The sequence below is a fragment of the Aulonocara stuartgranti genome, assembly GCF_965226115.1.
Source record: "Aulonocara stuartgranti genome assembly, chromosome: 12".
NCBI lineage: Eukaryota > Metazoa > Chordata > Actinopteri > Cichliformes > Cichlidae > Aulonocara > Aulonocara stuartgranti.
Window position 1 is genome coordinate 29,128,782 of NC_138948.1, and position 19,721 is coordinate 29,148,502.

Sequence of the window (19,721 nt, forward strand, 5' to 3'; positions counted from 1 at the left end):
TATATGAAGTTGTACAAAAATGCTTTATTTCGCCAAGACAGTGTGTTTCTCACTGTTACATGCATTTGAATGGGGAACTCGACCGAAACAAAGTATAGGTTTTCATTATGTGAATAATTTTCAAATCTTAGCTCAATCGGCTGTAAAACCTGTTTGCCCAGCACGGGGATATTGAGTTATATAAGATAAAGCCATAAACATGTTTGTCTGAGTCTTCTATCAAAAGTTACAGCGATTTATATGAAGTTGTTCAAAAACGCTTTATTTCGCCAAGACAATGTTTCTCACTGTTACATGCATTTGAATGGGAAACTCGCCCGAGACAAAGTATAGGTTTTCATTATGTGAATAATTTTAAAATCTTAGCTCAAAGGGCTGCAAAACCTGTTTGCCCAGCACGGGGATATTGAGTTCCATAAGATAAAGCCATAAACATGTTTGTCTGAGTCTTCTATCAAAAGTTACAGCGATTTATATGAAGTTGTACAAAAATGCTTTATTTCGCCAAGACAATGCGTTTCTCACTGTTACATGCATTTGAATGGGGAACTCGCCTGAAACAAAGTATAGGTTTTCATTATGTGAATAATTTTCAAATCTTAGCTCAAACGGCTGCAAAAACTGTTCTGTTTTCCCAGCACGGGGATATTGAGTTCTATAAGATAAAGCCATAAACATGTTTGTCTGAGTCTTCTATCAAAAGTTACAGCGATTTATATGAAATTGTACGAAAACGCTTTATTTCGCCAAGACAGTGTGTTTCTCACTGTTACATGCATTTGAATGGGAAACTCACCCGAGACAAAGTATAGGTTTTCATTATGTGTATAACTTGGAAATCTTAGCTCAAACAGCTGCAAAACCTGTTTGCCCAGCACGGGGATATTGAGTTCTATAAGATAAAGCCATAAACATGTGTATACGAGTCTTCTATCAAAAGTTACAGCTATTTATATGAAGTTGTACAAAAACGCTTTCTTTCGCCAAGACAATGCGTTTCTCACTGTTACATGCATTTGAATGGGGAACTCGACCGAAACAAAGTATAGGTTTTCATTATGTGTATAACTTGAAAATCTTAGCTCAAACAGCTGCAAATCCTTTTTTCCCAGCACAGGGACCTTGAGTTCTATAAGATAAAGCCATAAACATGTGTATCCGAGTCTTCTATCAAAAGTTACAGCGATTTATATGAAGTTGTTCAAAAACGCTTTATTTCGCCAAGACAATGCGTTTCTCACTGTTACATGCATTTGAATGGGAAACTCGCCCGAGACAAAGTATAGGTTTTCATTATGTGAATAATTTTAAAATCTTAGCTCAAAGGGCTGCAAAACCTGTTTGCCCAGCACGGGGATATTGAGTTCCATAAGATAAAGCCATAAACATGTTTGTCTGAGTCTTCTATCAAAAGTTACAGCGATTTATATGAAGTTGTACAAAAATGCTTTATTTCGCCAAGACAATGCGTTTCTCACTGTTACATGCATTTGAATGGGGAACTCGCCTGAAACAAAGTATAGGTTTTCATTATGTGAATAATTTTCAAATCTTAGCTCAAACGGCTGCAAAAACTGTTCTGTTTTCCCAGCACGGGGATATTGAGTTCTATAAGATAAAGCCATAAACATGTTTGTCTGAGTCTTCTATCAAAAGTTACAGCGATTTATATGAAATTGTACGAAAACGCTTTATTTCGCCAAGACAGTGTGTTTCTCACTGTTACATGCATTTGAATGGGAAACTCACCCGAGACAAAGTATAGGTTTTCATTATGTGTATAACTTGGAAATCTTAGCTCAAACAGCTGCAAAACCTGTTTGCCCAGCACGGGGATATTGAGTTATATAAGATAAAGCCATAAACATGTGTATACGAGTCTTCTATCAAAAGTTACAGCTATTTATATGAAGTTGTACAAAAACGCTTTATTTCGCCAAGACAATGCGTTTCTCACTGTTACATGCATTTGAATGGGGAACTCGACCGAAACAAAGTATAGGTTTTCATTATGTGTATAACTTGAAAATCTTAGCTCAAACAGCTGCAAATCCTTTTTTCCCAGCACAGGGACCTTGAGTTCTATAAGATAAAGCCATAAACATGTGTATCCGAGTCTTCTATCAAAAGTTACAGCGATTTATATGAAGTTGTTCAAAAACGCTTTATTTCGCCAAGACAATGCGTTTCTCACTGTTACATGCATTTGAATGGGAAACTCGCCCGAGACAAAGTATAGGTTTTCATTATGTGAATAATTTTAAAATCTTAGCTCAAAGGGCTGCAAAACCTGTTTGCCCAGCACGGGGATATTGAGTTCCATAAGATAAAGCCATAAACATGTTTGTCTGAGTCTTCTATCAAAAGTTACAGCGATTTATATGAAGTTGTACAAAAATGCTTTATTTCGCCAAGACAATGCGTTTCTCACTGTTACATGCATTTGAATGGGGAACTCGCCTGAAACAAAGTATAGGTTTTCATTATGTGAATAATTTTCAAATCTTAGCTCAAAGGGCTGCAAAACCTGTTTGCCCAGCACGGGGATATTGAGTTCCATAAGATAAAGCCATAAACATGTTTGTCTGAGTCTTCTATCAAAAGTTACAGCGATTTATATGAAGTTGTACAAAAATGCTTTATTTCGCCAAGACAATGCGTTTCTCACTGTTACATGCATTTGAATGGGGAACTCGCCTGAAACAAAGTATAGGTTTTCATTATGTGAATAATTTTCAAATCTTAGCTCAAACGGCTGCAAAAACTGTTCTGTTTTCCCAGCACGGGGATATTGAGTTCTATAAGATAAAGCCATAAACATGTTTGTCTGAGTCTTCTATCAAAAGTTACAGCGATTTATATGAAATTGTACGAAAACGCTTTATTTCGCCAAGACAGTGTGTTTCTCACTGTTACATGCATTTGAATGGGAAACTCACCCGAGACAAAGTATAGGTTTTCATTATGTGTATAACTTGGAAATCTTAGCTCAAACAGCTGCAAAACCTGTTTGCCCAGCACGGGGATATTGAGTTCTATAAGATAAAGCCATAAACATGTGTATACGAGTCTTCTATCAAAAGTTACAGCTATTTATATGAAGTTGTACAAAAACGCTTTATTTCGCCAAGACAATGCGTTTCTCACTGTTACATGCATTTGAATGGGGAACTCGACCGAAACAAAGTATAGGTTTTCATTATGTGTATAACTTGAAAATCTTAGCTCAAACAGCTGCAAATCCTTTTTTCCCAGCACAGGGACCTTGAGTTCTATAAGATAAAGCCATAAACATGTGTATCCGAGTCTTCTATCAAAAGTTACAGCGATTTATATGAAGTTGTTCAAAAACGCTTTATTTCGCCAAGACAATGCGTTTCTCACTGTTACATGCATTTGAATGGGGAACTCGACCGAAACAAAGTATAGGTTTTCATTATGTGAATCATTTTAAAATCTTAGCTCAAACGGCTGTAAAACCTGTTCTATTTGCCCAGCACGGGGATATTGAGTTCTATAAGATAAAGCCATAAACATGTTTGTCTGAGTCTTCTATCAAAAGTTACAGCGATTTATATGAAGTTGTACAAAAAAAGCTTTATTTCGCCAAGACAATGCGTTTCTCATTGTTACATGCATTTGAATGGGAAACTCGCCTGAAACAAAGTATAGGTTTTCATTATGTGAATAATTTTAAAATCTTAGCTCAAACGGCTGCAAAACCTGTTTGCCCAGCACGGGGATATTGAGTTCCATAAGATAAAGCCATAAACATGTTTGTCTGAGTCTTCTATCAAAAGTTACAGCGATTTATATGAAGTTGTTCAAAAACGCTTTATTTCGCCAAGACAGTGTGTTTCTCACTGTTACATGCATTTGAATGGGAAACTCGCCTGAAACAAAGTATAGGTTTTCATTATGTGAATAATTTTAAAATCTTAGCTCAAACGGCTGCAAAACCTGTTTGGCCAGCACGGGGATATTGAGTTCTATAAGATAAAGTCATGAATACGTATATCTGAATCTTCTATCAAAAGTTACAGCTATTTATATGAAGTTGTACAAAAACGCTTTATTTTGTCAAGACAGTGGGTTTTAGAGTCTTCATCATTAAATCTCTGGTTGCTTCCTTTTTCTATCCTATATCAGATATTTTAAAGGTTAGCTTAGGTAAAGTTCCATTCTCATGGTGAGGCAAAGTGCTTTATGTGTGTGTGTGCGTGTCATGAACGGCTATAAAAGGCCTATAATTAAAGAACAAAGCGGGGTTTGAGTTTGAGTTGCGGCACTGTCACTACTTGTAAATGGAACGCAGCCTTCCTATGGCGGACAGCTAATAACAGGAATCGGACGCGGTCCAGCCAAGTCCACAGCAACCACCATAGCAACCGCCTAGCATGACCTTAAAAACATATTCTGTCTTCATAACTATCAAAATCGTGAAATGATTTGCAAAGTGTGAAAGTGTTACAGCTGCAGAGAGCTATGGCGGTATCTATGGAAGCTGTTTACATAGCTAATAATATACGATGTAACCATGGAGACAGTCAGTCACCTTTTCTACAGTGAATAAGGTGATTGAGTGCACAGCGTCCACACTCTGCAGGGGGTAAAGACATTACTTCAATATTGTTTTATATTGATATATATTTGTCTTCTGTTGACCATCACCTCAGGTTCACCATTATAGTTTCAGCATACAAATGCACACTGTCTAAACACATTCAAAAACTCATGTCTCAGAGATAAGCACAGCTGTTCATGTTTGTCATTAGAGTTTTATTTGTAAGAAAATTATGAACTTCATATTGTGCATTAAATAAAAGAACATTTCACAACTCTGAGTCAACAGAAACAGGTAACAGAAATGTCTCTAATGTGTACAGTGTAGTGTAAGCATTAAAAGATCATAAAGGAAAAACTAACATTTATGTGAAACTAATTGTAATAAAAAATGAGCAGGTGCTTTATAGATTTAAAAGAAAGAATCTGAAAACAACACTTTTTTGGTCTAAGTGATCAAAGTAGAAAACAGAACTGATGTTCAAGAACAAACCGTAGCTGCACTAATATTACACATCTCGATCGTTGTACTGAACAGACATGTTGCTTTTAAAACCACATGCAGTGTGTGACCATGACTGTTCACTGAGACCATGAACGGCACTTCGCTGAAGCATTCTTCGTCTTCTTCTTGCCATTAAATTGGAAGCAGAAGCAGCACGAGCTGATTTGATCTACTGAAAGGAAAAAGCAGAACATCTGAGTTGAAACCAGTCAGCTGAAATCATTAAGACAGGAACAAATTCAATGCAGTGTCTCAAGTGGCTTAGCCTGTTACAACTGTTGATACAAGCTAAATACGGTTAACACACAGTGTCAGGGAGCTCCAGTGTGGGAACTAGTGGCTTTAGGTTTGTAGTCATTTAACTTTCATCCATTCATTCATTTAATTCAGGAGGAAGAAATGCCAGGTTGGTGCAGGCTGGTTACATGCATTTGGTCCCATGCTGTCTTTAATTAAATGACTTGGTTCATTTTATGGCTGGGCTGTATGTGGGGTTATATCATGTTATTTGGGCAGGAGTACCTGTCCCCTGTTAGACTTAGAAAGTTTCTCCATAAGTAGAGTTTCTAACTCTTCTAGCACATCTGTGGCTGACAGCTTTTTGGTGGCTCTTTTTACCCCACACTGGTTGTGAGTGTGTAAATAGCCCCACTAGTTATTTTGGGTTGCAGTTAAGTAAGTAAGTAAGTAAAATTTATTTATATAGCACTTTTTAAGACAAAACGCTGTTACAAAGTGCTTCACAAGAAAACATGTCAAACAAACAATATAGCAACATAAAGAAAGTATAAAAGCATATCAAACAAGCAATAGTACAATATAAATATAAAATAAAACAACATGTTACGCATTAACATTTCCCAAATGCCTGTCTAAACAGATGAGTTTTAAGCTGTTTTTTGAAAGAAGCCACCGTGTCGATGGTGCGTAGTGGGGGGGGTAAACCGTTCCACAGTATAGGAGCCAGGGTTTGAAATGCGTGATCCCCCTAACTAGGGAGGAAGGGGTGGGTATGCCATGATTAGGTGAATAACAATTATATGTGATACATAAATTTCACAATGCATGCATATATCTCTATCAATTAAACCTGGCCTGAGGGCTGCCATTTTTTACATTCAGTTATTTCTCTTAGAAATGTTGGAACTAAATAATGAATGTGTTACAGTTAAAGTGAAACACTGGTCAGTGTAAATGGCTCATTGGGACACAGAAACCTTTAAATTAAACCTGATATCTAGTGTCAAACAATATCAAAGCTGTAAAAGATGTTTACATTCAGAATTTATAAAACTATGATTGTAAATAAATTCAAACAAGTGAGCTTTTCTCTTTGTGCTGAATATCAACACTGTGGTTTCTTAGACTGTAAGCTTTACTTTAGTGCAACCAGTTGCAGAAGCTGCCACTCCAAATGTCTTTTGATAACAAGAAAAAAATACCTTTTCAGTACACGGCCTGAAGTTCTTCTCCGAAATCTTCTGCAATCGGCTTTGTCTGCTGGTTTGAAGACAATAAACCATAAAAAAGATGATTTAGTCACTTTGTCTGCGTCATGCAGCTTGAATGTGTCGTGTAACGATGTTGAATAGCCGTCGTTATCCCTCTGCTGCGTCAGTAGGATTGTACTGTACAGCATCTCATTGATATGTGAGGAATGCTAATGTAACACGATAACAGACTTACATCATTAAAATATAAAGTGCAGGAGATATTTAGATATTTTTTATATCTATATTACATTTTATAGCTGACGGATATTACTAAATAGATAGAATTTACTAAATAGCTGGATGAACATGAAAAATATGTCTATAATAACAAATGACCATGAGAGCCAGTAGAATTAATTCAGCTGGACACTCGAAAGACGTCCTTAAATGCTCTTTAAGTGGCAGAACAGATGAACAAACAGTTAATCGCTTACTTGAGATGAAATCTGCTCAGCTACTTTGAAAACAGCTTCTAACTGGTTCCTCCTTTAACAGGATGACTGCTCAGGGGTAAGGCCATCATGCAATCCAGCAACCTTTATGGTTCTGCTTTGATTCACCAGGAACTATTAGGGAAACCTTCCAGCGCCTCCTGTGAAAGACACAGGCATAAACACACAAACATTTATTAACATGTTCCACAGTGTTCCAGTTTGATTTTCTTATCCTGTGGACAACAACGTACATGGATGCAGGTTTATTGTTAACTTTTGTAAGGTTTATTTAATGAACATATCCAGCTGCAGCTCCACTGTGATCCTGAACTGGATAAGCACTTAAGAAAATGTGTCAATAAATGGACAAACATCAACTTACTATATTTATCCAAACAGACGGGACCAATAATGCTTCGCTGAGTTAGAGACTTTAACAGACTCTTCTATGTAAGAATGTCTCGTGCTGATATACCTGCAAACTTGACAACAAAGGTTTTTCAGACTACATGTAGCTGTCCTCTATGTCAGCTAACACATTTACATTTATGTCACACTTATTTCTGCTTTCCCATTTTATAATTATTACTTACATTTTGATTAGATACCTTGAGTTTGTAAATGATCAGATTACATAATTGGAATACAATGTATCCAATTCAGGGTTGCGGGAGGATGAAGCCTATCCCAGCTGATACAGGACAAAGACAGGCTGCCAGTTTATTGCAGGGCTAATACAATATGTGTAACAGAAAATCCACTTAAATGTTTGAGATTTCTTATAATAATCATAATTATGACTATTATTTAAAGGTTTCTTCATAAATACATTTTGATTTTTTATAACCCCTAAAATATAAACCTGAGCTGTTTCAGATTCTGACCTCTGACCTCAGTGACCTGGCTGTGTCCTCACTGCAGCTCCCTCTTGGAAGTACGTCTGCTTCTTGTCTTCCCCCAGTGTTGACCGCCTGATATCAAGATATCACGTACTGTAACTGAGGAACAAAAAAGGACAAACACTTGCCTTCATTTAAAAGTACATTCATACAGAGATAATCTATGGAAACACACTAGTTCACAGTTTGGGAGGAACCAGTTCCTGTGAAACATTTCTGTATATGAACATCATGTGGAGAATGAATGAAATGAGTTCTTCAGGTGACTCAGCAGTCCCACACTGACAAATGAAATCTAGTTAAACTATTAAGCATATTTGCTCTTCTGAAATCTGTGTTAAACAACAACAAACATAAATTAGTAACAAAAACTACAGCTGAGTATAGGCTTTACAAACCACCAGCAGCCATAATGCTAAATTTTAATCTTCAAATGTTTCTGAGCTGTCTTCAACCTGCTTTTAGCACATTAAAGTCTCAATAAATAAAGTCAATGCAGACTCAATCCTAAATGTTCAGCACACAGAGACACAGAGGTACTGTTTAAAGTTTAGTGTTAACTTGAGTCACTGATCATTCACAGTATTACAGAGTCTGGCAGTCTTTGCATGATGTCCACGTCACTGTAAGTTTCTAGCTGACTCTCAGGTGTGCCAGCAGGAAAGAGTAATAATAACCTGCATCCTGAGGTTTGTCATGCAGGATTAAAGGAGCCAAGCTTTGTTCACACAGCTAGGATTGTATTTTACACTGACCCTGGGTCAGTATCAACTTCAAGAAGACAGCTGTAACTGTTGATAGAAGAATCACACACACATATTTATGGCTTTGCCTTATAGAATTCAGCATCTCAGTGCTCAGGAAATAGGTTTTGCAGCTGTTTGAGCTAAGATTTTCAAGTTATTCACAAATTAAAACCTATACTTTGTGTCGGGCAAGAACTAAATTCAAATGCATGTAACAGTGAGAAACGCACTGTCTTGGCGAAGTAAAGCGTTTCTCATCAACTTCATAGAGCTTGCTGTAACTTTTGATAGAAGACTCAGACAAACATATTCATGGCTTTATCTTATAGACTTCAATATCCCCCCAATGTGTGTGTGAGTCTTCTCTCAAAATTTACAGCTGTCTTTATGAAGTTTATGGAAAAACGCTTTATTTCACCACGTTAGTGCGTTTCTCGCTATTACATGCATTTGAATGGAGTTCTCGCCCGACACAAAGTATAGGTTTTCAATTTGTGAATAACTTGAAAATCTTAGCTCAAACAGCTGCAAAACCTATTTCCTCAGCACGGAGATGCTGAATTCTATAAGGCAAAGCCATAAATATGTGTGTGTGAGTCCTCTATCAAAAGTTACAGCTGTCTTCATGAAGTTGATACTGACCCAGGGTCAGTGTAAAATACAAGTTATTCACATAATGAAAACTTATACTTTGTTTCGTGCAAGAACTCCAATCAAATGCATGTAATAGTCAGAAACGCACTGTCTCGGCGAAATGAAGCCTTTTTGTACAACTTCATGAAGTTAGCTGTAACTTTTGATAAAAGGCTCAAAGCAGAGGGATAACGACGGCTATTCAACATCGTTACACGACACATTCGAGCTGCATGACGCAGACAAAGTGACTAAATCATCTTTTTTGTGGTTTATTGTCTTCAAACCAGCAGACAAAGCCGATTGCAGAAGATGTCGGAGAAGAACTTCAGGCCGTGTACTGAAAAGGTATTTTTTTCTTGTTATCAAAAGACATTTGGAGTGGCAGCTTCTGCAACTGGTTGCACTAAAGTAAAGCTTACAGTCTAAGAAACCACAGTGTTGATATTCAGCACAAAGAGAAAAGCTCACTTGTTTGAATTTATTTACAATCATAGTTTTATAAATTCTGAATGTAAACATCTTTTACAGCTTTGATATTGTTTGACACTAGATATCAGGTTTAATTTAAAGGTTTCTGTGTCCCAATGAGCCATTTACACTGACCAGTGTTTCACTTTAACTGTAACACATTCATTATTTAGTTCCAACATTTCTAAGAGAAATAACTGAATGTAAAAAATGGCAGCCCTCAGGCCAGGTTTAATTGATAGAGATATATGCATGCATTGTGAAATTTATGTATCACATATAATTGTTATTCACCTAATCATGGCATACCCACCCCTTCCTCCCTAGTTAACTGCAACCCAAAATAACTAGTGGGGCTATTTACACACTCACAACCAGTGTGGGGTAAAAAGAGCCACCAAAAAGCTGTCAGCCACAGATGTGCTAGAAGAGTTAGAAACTCTACTTATGGAGAAACTTTCTAAGTCTAACAGGGGACAGGTACTCCTGCCCAAATAACATGATATAACCCCACATACAGCCCAGCCATAAAATGAACCAAGTCATTTAATTAAAGACAGCATGGGACCAAATGCATGTAACCAGCCTGCACCAACCTGGCATTTCTTCCTCCTGAATTAAATGAATGAATGGATGAAAGTTAAATGACTACAAACCTAAAGCCACTAGTTCCCACACTGGAGCTCCCTGACACTGTGTGTTAACCGTATTTAGCTTGTATCAACAGTTGTAACAGGCTAAGCCACTGCATTGAATTTGTTCCTGTCTTAATGATTTCAGCTGACTGGTTTCAACTCAGATGTTCTGCTTTTTCCTTTCAGTAGATCAAATCAGCTCGTGCTGCTTCTGCTTCCAATTTAATGGCAAGAAGAAGAAGAAGAATGCTTCAGCGAAGTGGCGTTCATGGTCTCAGTGAACAGTCATGGTCACACACTGCATGTGGTTTTAAAAGCAACATGTCTGTTCAGTACAACGATCGAGATGTGTAATATTAGTGCAGCTACGGTTTGTTCTTGAACATCAGTTCTCTTTTCTACTTTGATCATTTAGACCAAAAAGGTGTTGTTTTCAGAATCTTTCTTTTAAATCTATAAAGCACCTGCTCATTTTTTATTACAATTAGTTTCACATAAATGTTAGTTTTTCCTTTATGATCTTTTAATGCTTACACTACACTGTACACATTAGAGACATTTCTGTTACCTGTTTCTGTTGACTCAGAGTTGTGAAATGTTCTTTTATTTAATGCACAATATGAAGTTCATAATTTTCTTACAAATAAAACTCTAATGACAAACATGAACAGCTGTGCTTATCTCTGAGACATGAGTTTTTGAATGTGTTTAGACAGTGTGCATTTGTATGCTGAAACTATAATGGTGAACCTGAGGTGATGGTCAACAGAAGGCAAATATATATCAATATAAAACAATATTGAAGTAATGTCTTTACCCCCTGCAGAGTGTGGACGCTGTGCACTCAATCACCTTATTCACTGTAGAAAAGGTGACTGACTGTCTCCATGGTTACATCGTATATTATTAGCTATGTAAACAGCTTCCATAGATACCGCCATAGCTCTCTGCAGCTGTAACACTTTCACACTTTGCAAATCATTTCACGATTTTGATAGTTATGAAGACAGAATATGTTTTTAAGGTCATGCTAGGCGGTTGCTATGGTGGTTGCTGTGGACTTGGCTGGACCGCGTCCGATTCCTGTTATTAGCTGTCCGCCATAGGAAGGCTGCGTTCCATTTACAAGTAGTGACAGTGCCGCAACTCGAACTCAAACCCCGCTTTGTTCTTTAATTATAGGCCTTTTATAGCCGTTCATGACACGCGCACACACACACATAAAGCACTTTGCCTCACCATGAGAATGGAACTTTACCTAAGCTAACCTTTAAAATATCTGATATAGGATAGAAAAAGGAAGCAACCAGAGATTTAATGATGAAGACTCTAAAACCCACTGTCTTGACAAAATAAAGCGTTTTTGTACAACTTCATATAAATAGCTGTAACTTTTGATAGAAGATTCAGATATACGTATTCATGACTTTATCTTATAGAACTCAATGTCCCCGTGCTGGGTAAACAGGTTTTGCAGCCGTTTGAGCTAAGATTTTAAAATTATTCACATAATGAAAACCTATACTTTGTCTCGGGTGAGTTTCCCATTCAAATGCATGTAACAGTGAGAAACACACTGTCTTGGCGAAATAAAGCATTTTCATACAACTTCATATAAATCGCTGTAACTTTTGATAGAAGACTCAGACAAACATGTTTATGGCTTTATCTTATAGAACTCAATATCCCCGTGCTGGGCAAACAGAACAGGTTTTGCAGCCGATTGAGCTAAGATTTGAAAATTATTCACATAATGAAAACCTATACTTTGTTTCAGGCGAGTTTCCCATTCAAATGCATGTAACAGTGAGAAACACACTGTCTTGGCGAAATAAAGCGTTTTTGTACAACTTCATATAAATCGCTGTAACTTTTGATAGAAGACTCAGACAAACATGTTTATGGCTTTATCTTATAGAACTCAATATCCCCGTGCTGGGCAAACATGTTTTGCAGCCGTTTGAGCTAAGATTTTAAAATTATTCACATAATGAAAACCTATACTTTGTTTCAGGCGAGTTTCCCATTCAAATGCATGTAACAGTGAGAAACGCATTGTCTTGGCGAAATAAAGCGTTTTTGAACAACTTCATATAAATCGCTGTAACTTTTGATAGAAGACTCAGACAAACATGTTTATGGCTTTATCTTATATAACTCAATATCCCCGTGCTGGGCAAACAGGTTTTGCAGCCGTTTGAGCTAAGATTTTAAAATTATTCACATAATGAAAACCTATACTTTGTTTCAGGCGAGTTTCCCATTCAAATGCATGTAACAGTGAGAAACGCATTGTCTTGGCGAAATAAAGCGTTTTTGAACAACTTCATATAAATCGCTGTAACTTTTGATAGAAGACTCAGACAAACATGTTTATGTGTGGACGCTGTGCACTCAATCACCTTATTCACTGTAGTAAACATGCACCGCTAGCTCAAGTGACTGACTGTCTCCATGGTTACATCGTATATTATTAGCTATGTAAACAGCTTCCATAGATACCGCCATAGCTCTCTGCAGCTGTAACACTTTCACACTTTGCAAATCATTTCACGATTTTGATAGTTATGAAGACAGAATATGTTTTTAAGGTCATGCTAGGCGGTTGCTATGGTGGTTGCTGTGGACTTGGCTGGACCGCGTCCGATTCCTGTTATTAGCTGTCCGCCGTAGGAAGGCTGCGTTCCATTTACAAGTAGTGACAGTCTGCCGCAACTCGAACTCAAACCCCACTTTGTTCTTTAATTATAGGCCTTTTATAGCCGTTCATGACACGCACACACACACATAAAGCATTTTGCCTCACCATGAGAATGGAACTTTACCTAAGCTAACCTTTAAAATATCTGATATAGGATAGAAAAAATGAAGCAACCAGAGATTTAATGATGAAGACTCTGGGTTCTGTAGTGACCTGAATGACTCTTTGCATACATATATTGAAGAGGACTTTAGAATGCACTTTACATTTAGACTGTTGCTGTTTAATTTTTTACATTGTTGCGGTGTTATGTCATGAATAAAGTTCACCTGCTGGGGGTTTGATGGATCAGATCATCATAATCAATGGGTCCTGAGGTGGGCGGGACTGTCTCTGGTGATGTCACCATGAAGGAACAGCATCTGGCACGTGTTGCTGAAACATCCCAGTACACTGGTGTAGTTTCCTCTCCAGCTGTTTGACATTTGACACTTCAACATTAAGGGGAAGAAGAAGAAACAGTGTTAGGTCAGGTGACCACATGGTTTCTAAAGTAACTGACAGGAAGTAACCAGGCCGTTAGAAATGGATGGCATGTGTTTAGAGTTACTGGAGTTGGGTAACTCTACTTACCAAAAGCAGAAGCACACAGATGAAGGATCAGATGCTGAATGTTGCAGGAACATGCTCGTGCGGTGGTCATTCAGTGCTGCTCCGGCAGGTTAGACAGTCCAAGACTGATATACTGCCCATCTGAGAGTTTGAAAACACACATGCAAAGATTTATTTTGTATTACAGTCAAAGTTGGATGTTCATTTTTGTCCTTTAAAAATGTTTGTGTATTTGAAAGCACTAACATTTAAGGATGACTTGGATCGTCTCCTTTAAAGGGGAGACAAGTGTATCCACTGATCCACGTCACTTTACCTGGATGATGACTCCTCTCCCCCTCACTCAGAAACGCTCCTAATATAACCAAGCAAATAAATAATATTGAAGATTTACTTACATCATTACAAAAACAGGAAAAACATCTCCCTTTGATTCTATTTCTCCATTCCTGCTGAACATCAGGCAACAAATATCTCAATAAATCACAGTAAAATGTAAAGCACATGTTTTCTCTGCTTTGTCTAACCTCTGCAGAGCCTCTGTCAAGAAAAACATATCTGTAAGCATAAAACAAATATACATTTCATAACACGTCACTGGACAAACCTCGGTCAGTTGATTTCCTCTGTGCAGTGCAGACGAACATCAGTCAGCAAGTCAAGGTGGTGAGATGGACTGGTGTCCTTTGTGACTCTGCTGGTTCTTCTGAGGAAATACCACCGTCTCTCCACACCGTCACCATCTGTGAGCACAAACTGCTGCTCTGCTCTGCCAGCATGTAGGAAATCACATATCACACACACAGGGGTGAAGAAACATTAGAACTCAACTTTGGATACTTTAGATCTAAACAGATCAAAGTAGCTCTTAGCTTCAACAATCAGTGAACAGACAAACAATGATACCATACTGATTCTGTATGAATACAATATGGTATTTTCAATACAGGTGTCAAATTAATTTACTAAAACTAATACAGATATATGTATTTTTTTTTTTGATAAATTCGTTTGCTAAATTATAAGAATATATATTTTTTCATTTAACAATTGCAACTGAAAGAAATTAAATATTGAACAAAAATATATTGTCACATTCTGAGCATGCTCAGCATGCTGACAGACTTGAAGTTGCTACAGATTTTAAGAAGTGATAATTATAGGGAAAAAACTTCTCTTTTTCATCCGTTTAATCAAACATTTGATGCCTTAGATGTCTCAGTCCTATAGCATTCTGCAACTACAACTAAGCTGAAGCTTGGATTTGGCTGCAGGTGCCCTGTACATCCTTCTCAACATGTGGGTACCATTTAATCACACTTCTTCCTGAGCTTTGCTTCGTCACAAGACCAAAGGTGGCATCCCGTGTCACGGTCATATCATCATCCAGAAGAAACATTTGAAGAAACATCATGGAGAAGAAACATTTACGCGCCTCCCGGTTTTGTTTTCTGATCCTGCAAAAAGACTGAGGACAACAAAGCCCAGAGAACACGAGATACACAACATCCAACATTCAGACTCAACAGCCTCCATAAATGAAGAGCACCAGGTTGGTTCAGTTATAGTAGATGTCATGGAATTTTTTAAATAAAGTCTGCAACACAGAAAGAGCTGTGATCATGCTATTTATTACTGTGCACAGGAGAGCAAACACACATCAAACATCACAGTTCAGTCATGTCAGCTCTGCCACTTCACGTGTCTCGCTATGAAACCTAACGGATCAATGGTTATGCTGTTTTGTGCCCTTGACGTTATCAGCACCTGTAAAGGGAGTTGTTTTCTCAAACTGCTGAAGTAAGTTCATCTAGTTTTAGAAACTTTCATTGAACAGTCTATAACAGTGTCACAACTAAGCATATGCATAAGCACTTAAATGCTTTAAATGAGAATAACATAAAATTTCTATTACAGGAGCTAGAGCCTGTCCCAGTAGTCATAGGTAGAGCACACCTGGACAGGTCACCAGTCTGTCAGAGGACTAACACAGATGCAGCCTGACTCAATCCTAAATGTTCAGCACACAGAGACACAGAGGTACCGTTTAAAGTTTAGTGTTAACTTGAGTCACTGATCATTTGCAGTATTACAGAGTCTGGCAGTCTTTGCATGATGTCCACGTCACTGTAAGTTTCTAGCTGACTCTCAGGTGTGACAGGTGTGCCAGCAGGAAAGAGTAATAATAGCCTGCATCCTGAGGTTTTTCATGCAGGATTAAAGGAGCCAGGCTTTGTTCACACAGCTAGGATTGTATTTTACACTGACCCTGGGTCAGTATAAGTATCATACAGTTTAAACGAAGCACTGAAACTTGCACATATTTATTACAGATGCACTGAAGCTAATCGAGATATTTGCTGTCAGTCTGTGGCTGCGATTAAACACTTTACTGGAAACTTTATTAACTAGTAACTTCGTCAGTCATGACAGAAGCTAATATTTCTGTGCTAACATCGTTTAAACAGTAACAGCTTTACTCCAATATAAGCTAACGTTTACACCGTAACTTTAAGCTAGCACCATAAAGACGGTAAAACACGTAATAACATCTACAAATGCATCTTAAAGCTGTTATATTAGCACTCGGTGTATTACTAACATAACCACATTAACATTATTGACACTCGCTGGTCTGACTTTTAATAGTCAGTCTATAAATGCTGTCCGTTTAAACGGTCTTACCTGTACACACATTGCAGCCAGAGTGGATTCTGGAGTCTTCCCACGCTCCTGTTAGTGATCCTCCATCTGGATGGATGATAACAACCTTCTGAACAATCTAGCAGGAGATGGTCCATATCTAGGGGATATGGACTGATAACAGCCGAAGCGGGTGAATAAAGTCACCCAGTCGCTAGCTGTGCGATTACCCAGCATACACCAGCACAATATTAGGCACAGCACCACCATAGACATTTTCAGTGGTTTTGAATGCAGGACATGGTTATCTTACCTTGTAAAATGCATGACAATAAAACAGCTAACCACCATAAAATGGTATTGTGTATGTATGTATGTGCATGTGTGTGTGTGTGTGTGAGAGAGAGAGAGAGAGAGAGAGAGAGAGAGAGGGGGGGGGAGAGATCAAAGGCGTGCGCTTATGTTTTTTTTTGATCAAGAGTGTGCCTCCTCTCTCTTATTGGATGTATGGTATAGCATGTTTATTCAGGTGCACCTTTGAAGTCTATGAGAATACTTTGCAGCCTGGTCTGAGTGGTCATTTCTGCACAGACACAATGAAGCGTGCACTCAGTTTAGAGGAGGCTGTTGCTGCAGTTTTGCACTCTCCACAAGCAGTGGAGATACTTCTGACAGCGAAGAAGAATTTTTGCCAGGCACCGAGGAGCTTTGCAGCTCATGTGCGGAGGAGGAGAAGGAGAAGGAGGAAGAAGAGCAGGAGGAAGAGACAAGACTGGAGGATGGCCAGTGGAGATCTAAAAATGGAGAAATCATGTGGCAACCCACACACGAAGAGGTCCTGCCATTTTTTCCTCCCCCCATTTTAACCCCAGGACCAACCCATTATGCAATTCGTATAGGATCAGCAGCCCTGTGAGCACTTGCCATCTTTTTTTTGCAGAGGACATTATGCAGCTAATCCTGCATTTCACCAACCTGCAGGGGCAACAGGTCAGTAAAAGACTGGAAGGACATAGATGAGGAGTTGCAGGCTTACATGGGGCTTGTGATGCTGGCTGGCCTGTACAGGTCTCAACATGAAACGACAACAAGCCTGTGAAATGGGGAGACAGGGCTCTTCTGTTTCATGCTACCATGTCAAAAAGAAAAGAAAAGATTTGAGCAAATTAATCGGGCAGTAAGATTTGATGATCGTCTCTCCCGTCCAGGTCGCTACAGGGGGGGGGGGGGGGGGGGGGGGGCAAGGCTGTGGTTTCCTACATCCCCAAGCAAAGAAAATAGGCTGTCTTATTGAGCACCAGGCACCGTGAGCTACAAGTCCAGGACTCTGGGAAGAGAAAGCCCCACATCATCCTGGATTATAACAAATGCAAAGGGACTGTGGATCATTTGGACCAGGTAAGCACAATTATAAGTAATTTATTTGCCAAATTGTTTACCGTTTCTCATAACTGATAAAGTCAGATAATGTGATTATAATAGTTTTGATATGAGATGATAGTTTTAGACTATGATAGTTTTGATAGTTACAGTAAGGAGGGGGGGGGTCCAGTTTGACGCCCACAGGCAGGAAGAATCTCTTGCTTATGGCTGTATAAATCTGTTCATGTCACCTGATCATTTATTTTTGTTTTGCAGGTTTGTGGCAACTACTCCTGCCGTAGAAGGACACGTAGGTGGCCCATGTGTCTGTTCTACCACATGATCGAGGTAAGCTGCTATAATGCTTTCATTCAAGACAGCTGTAACTTTTGATAGAAGACGCATATAAACATATTTATGGCTTTATCTTATAAAGTTCGATATCCCCGTGTTGAGCAAACAGGTTTTGCAGCTGTTTGATCTAAGATTTTCAAGTTATTCACAAAATGAATACCTATACTTTGTTTCGTGCGACAACTCCATTCAAATGCATGTCAGAAACGCACGGTCTCGGCGAAATAAAGTGTTTTTGTACAGCTTCATGAAGTTACCTGTAACTTTTGATAGAAGGCTCAGACACAGATCAATATGGCTTTGCCTTATACAATTCAGCATCTCCGTGCTGGGGAAACAGGTTTTGCAGCTGTTTGAGCCAAGAGCTTCCAGTTATTGAAAAAATGAAAGCCTATACATTGTTTCGTGCGAGAACTCCATTCAAATGCATGTAAAAGTCAGAAACGCACTGTCTTGGCGAAATAAAGGGTTTACAACTTCATGAAGACAGCTGTAACTTTTGATAGGAAACTCAGATATACGTATTTATGGCTTTATCTTATAGAATTCAATATCCCCGTTGAGCAAACAGTTTTAAAGCTATGTGAGCTAAGATTTTTAAGTTATTCACAAAATAAAAAGCTATACTTTGTTTCGTGTGAGAACTCCATTTATGTTACGCCCCTAATCTAGGCGTGTAGGGACGCACATAAGGTTGGAGGAGAGAGAGACAAATCCCCGCCCTGGTTCCCAAGCCAAACATCCAAACCAGTTGTGAGTAAAAAAAGGTGATTTTATTTAAGGACAAGAAGCATAGCTCCAGGGTGAGCCCAGGCCAAAATAATAAACAAAACCAACTAAGACCCACCAGAAAAGACTAACTAAACCCTAGGAAAGAAAAAGAACAAACAAATGACAGAGCTATCCCTCGCTCCCTGACCAAGAAAACAGGAGAAAACGATTCCAAAAGAAAAGGCAGCTCACCCCTTCCGCTTCAGCCCACGAGTGCCTAAGCTCTCAGCTAATGCACTAGGAGCGGCTTTTACAATTCACCCTCACACAAATACACAAGATAAGCACAGGCTGGGAAAACCATGGTCAGGACCGCGACGGCTGTCAGGCTACTCGCTCGTTGCACACACTCTCTCTCTCTCTCCCCTCTGGAGCTGTCAGAGCGGCTTTTTGAACGTGATCACCTGTTCCATGGTCCAATCAGCTGCTCACTACTCTTCATTAGGGGAGGGACCTGTAAAGTGTCTTAAACACAGTAAAGAGACACATGTCTCGCATGTAATAGTCAGAAACGCACTATCTTTGCAAAATAAAGCCTTTTTGTACAACTTCGTGAAGTTAGCTGTAACTTTTGATAGAAGATTCAGATTTACGTAGTTATGGCTTTATCTTATAATATTCAGTATCCCCGTGTTGAGCAAACAGGTTTGAGCTAAGATTTTCGAGTTATTCACGTAATGAAAACCTATACTTTGTTTCGGTCGAGTTCCCCATTCAAATGCATGTAACAGTGAGAAACGCACTGTCTTGGCGAAAGAAAGCGTTTTTGTACAACTTCATATAAATAGCTGTAACTTTTGATATAAGACTCAGACAAACATGTTTATGGCTTTATCTTATAGAACTCAAGGTCCCTGTGCTGGGAAAACAGGTTTTGCAGCTGTTTGAGCTAAGATTTT

At 38.6% G+C, this 19,721-nt stretch overlaps 1 long non-coding RNA gene across 10 annotated transcripts; it reads right to left on the reverse strand.

Annotated features, from left to right (window-relative positions):
• Nucleotides 1-4,808: 4,808 nt before the first annotated feature.
• On the reverse strand, nt 4,809-16,743 carry LOC309719265. 10 transcript variants are annotated; one of them, XR_014280182.1, is made up of 10 exons: nt 15,000-16,743; nt 14,300-14,461; nt 13,939-14,047; nt 13,714-13,833; nt 13,410-13,571; nt 7,880-7,993; nt 7,378-7,477; nt 6,996-7,153; nt 6,511-6,568; nt 4,809-5,240 (listed from the first exon to the last, which is right to left on the reverse strand). It is a non-coding gene; the product is annotated as an uncharacterized lncRNA (long non-coding RNA). The 10 variants fall into 10 exon arrangements; XR_014280191.1 differs by lacking the exon at nt 7,378-7,477 and having other exon boundaries at nt 4,821-5,240; nt 15,000-16,443; nt 16,649-16,743; XR_014280183.1 differs by lacking the exon at nt 7,378-7,477 and having other exon boundaries at nt 4,811-5,240; nt 7,887-7,993.
• Between the last annotated feature and the right edge of the window lie 2,978 nt (nt 16,744-19,721).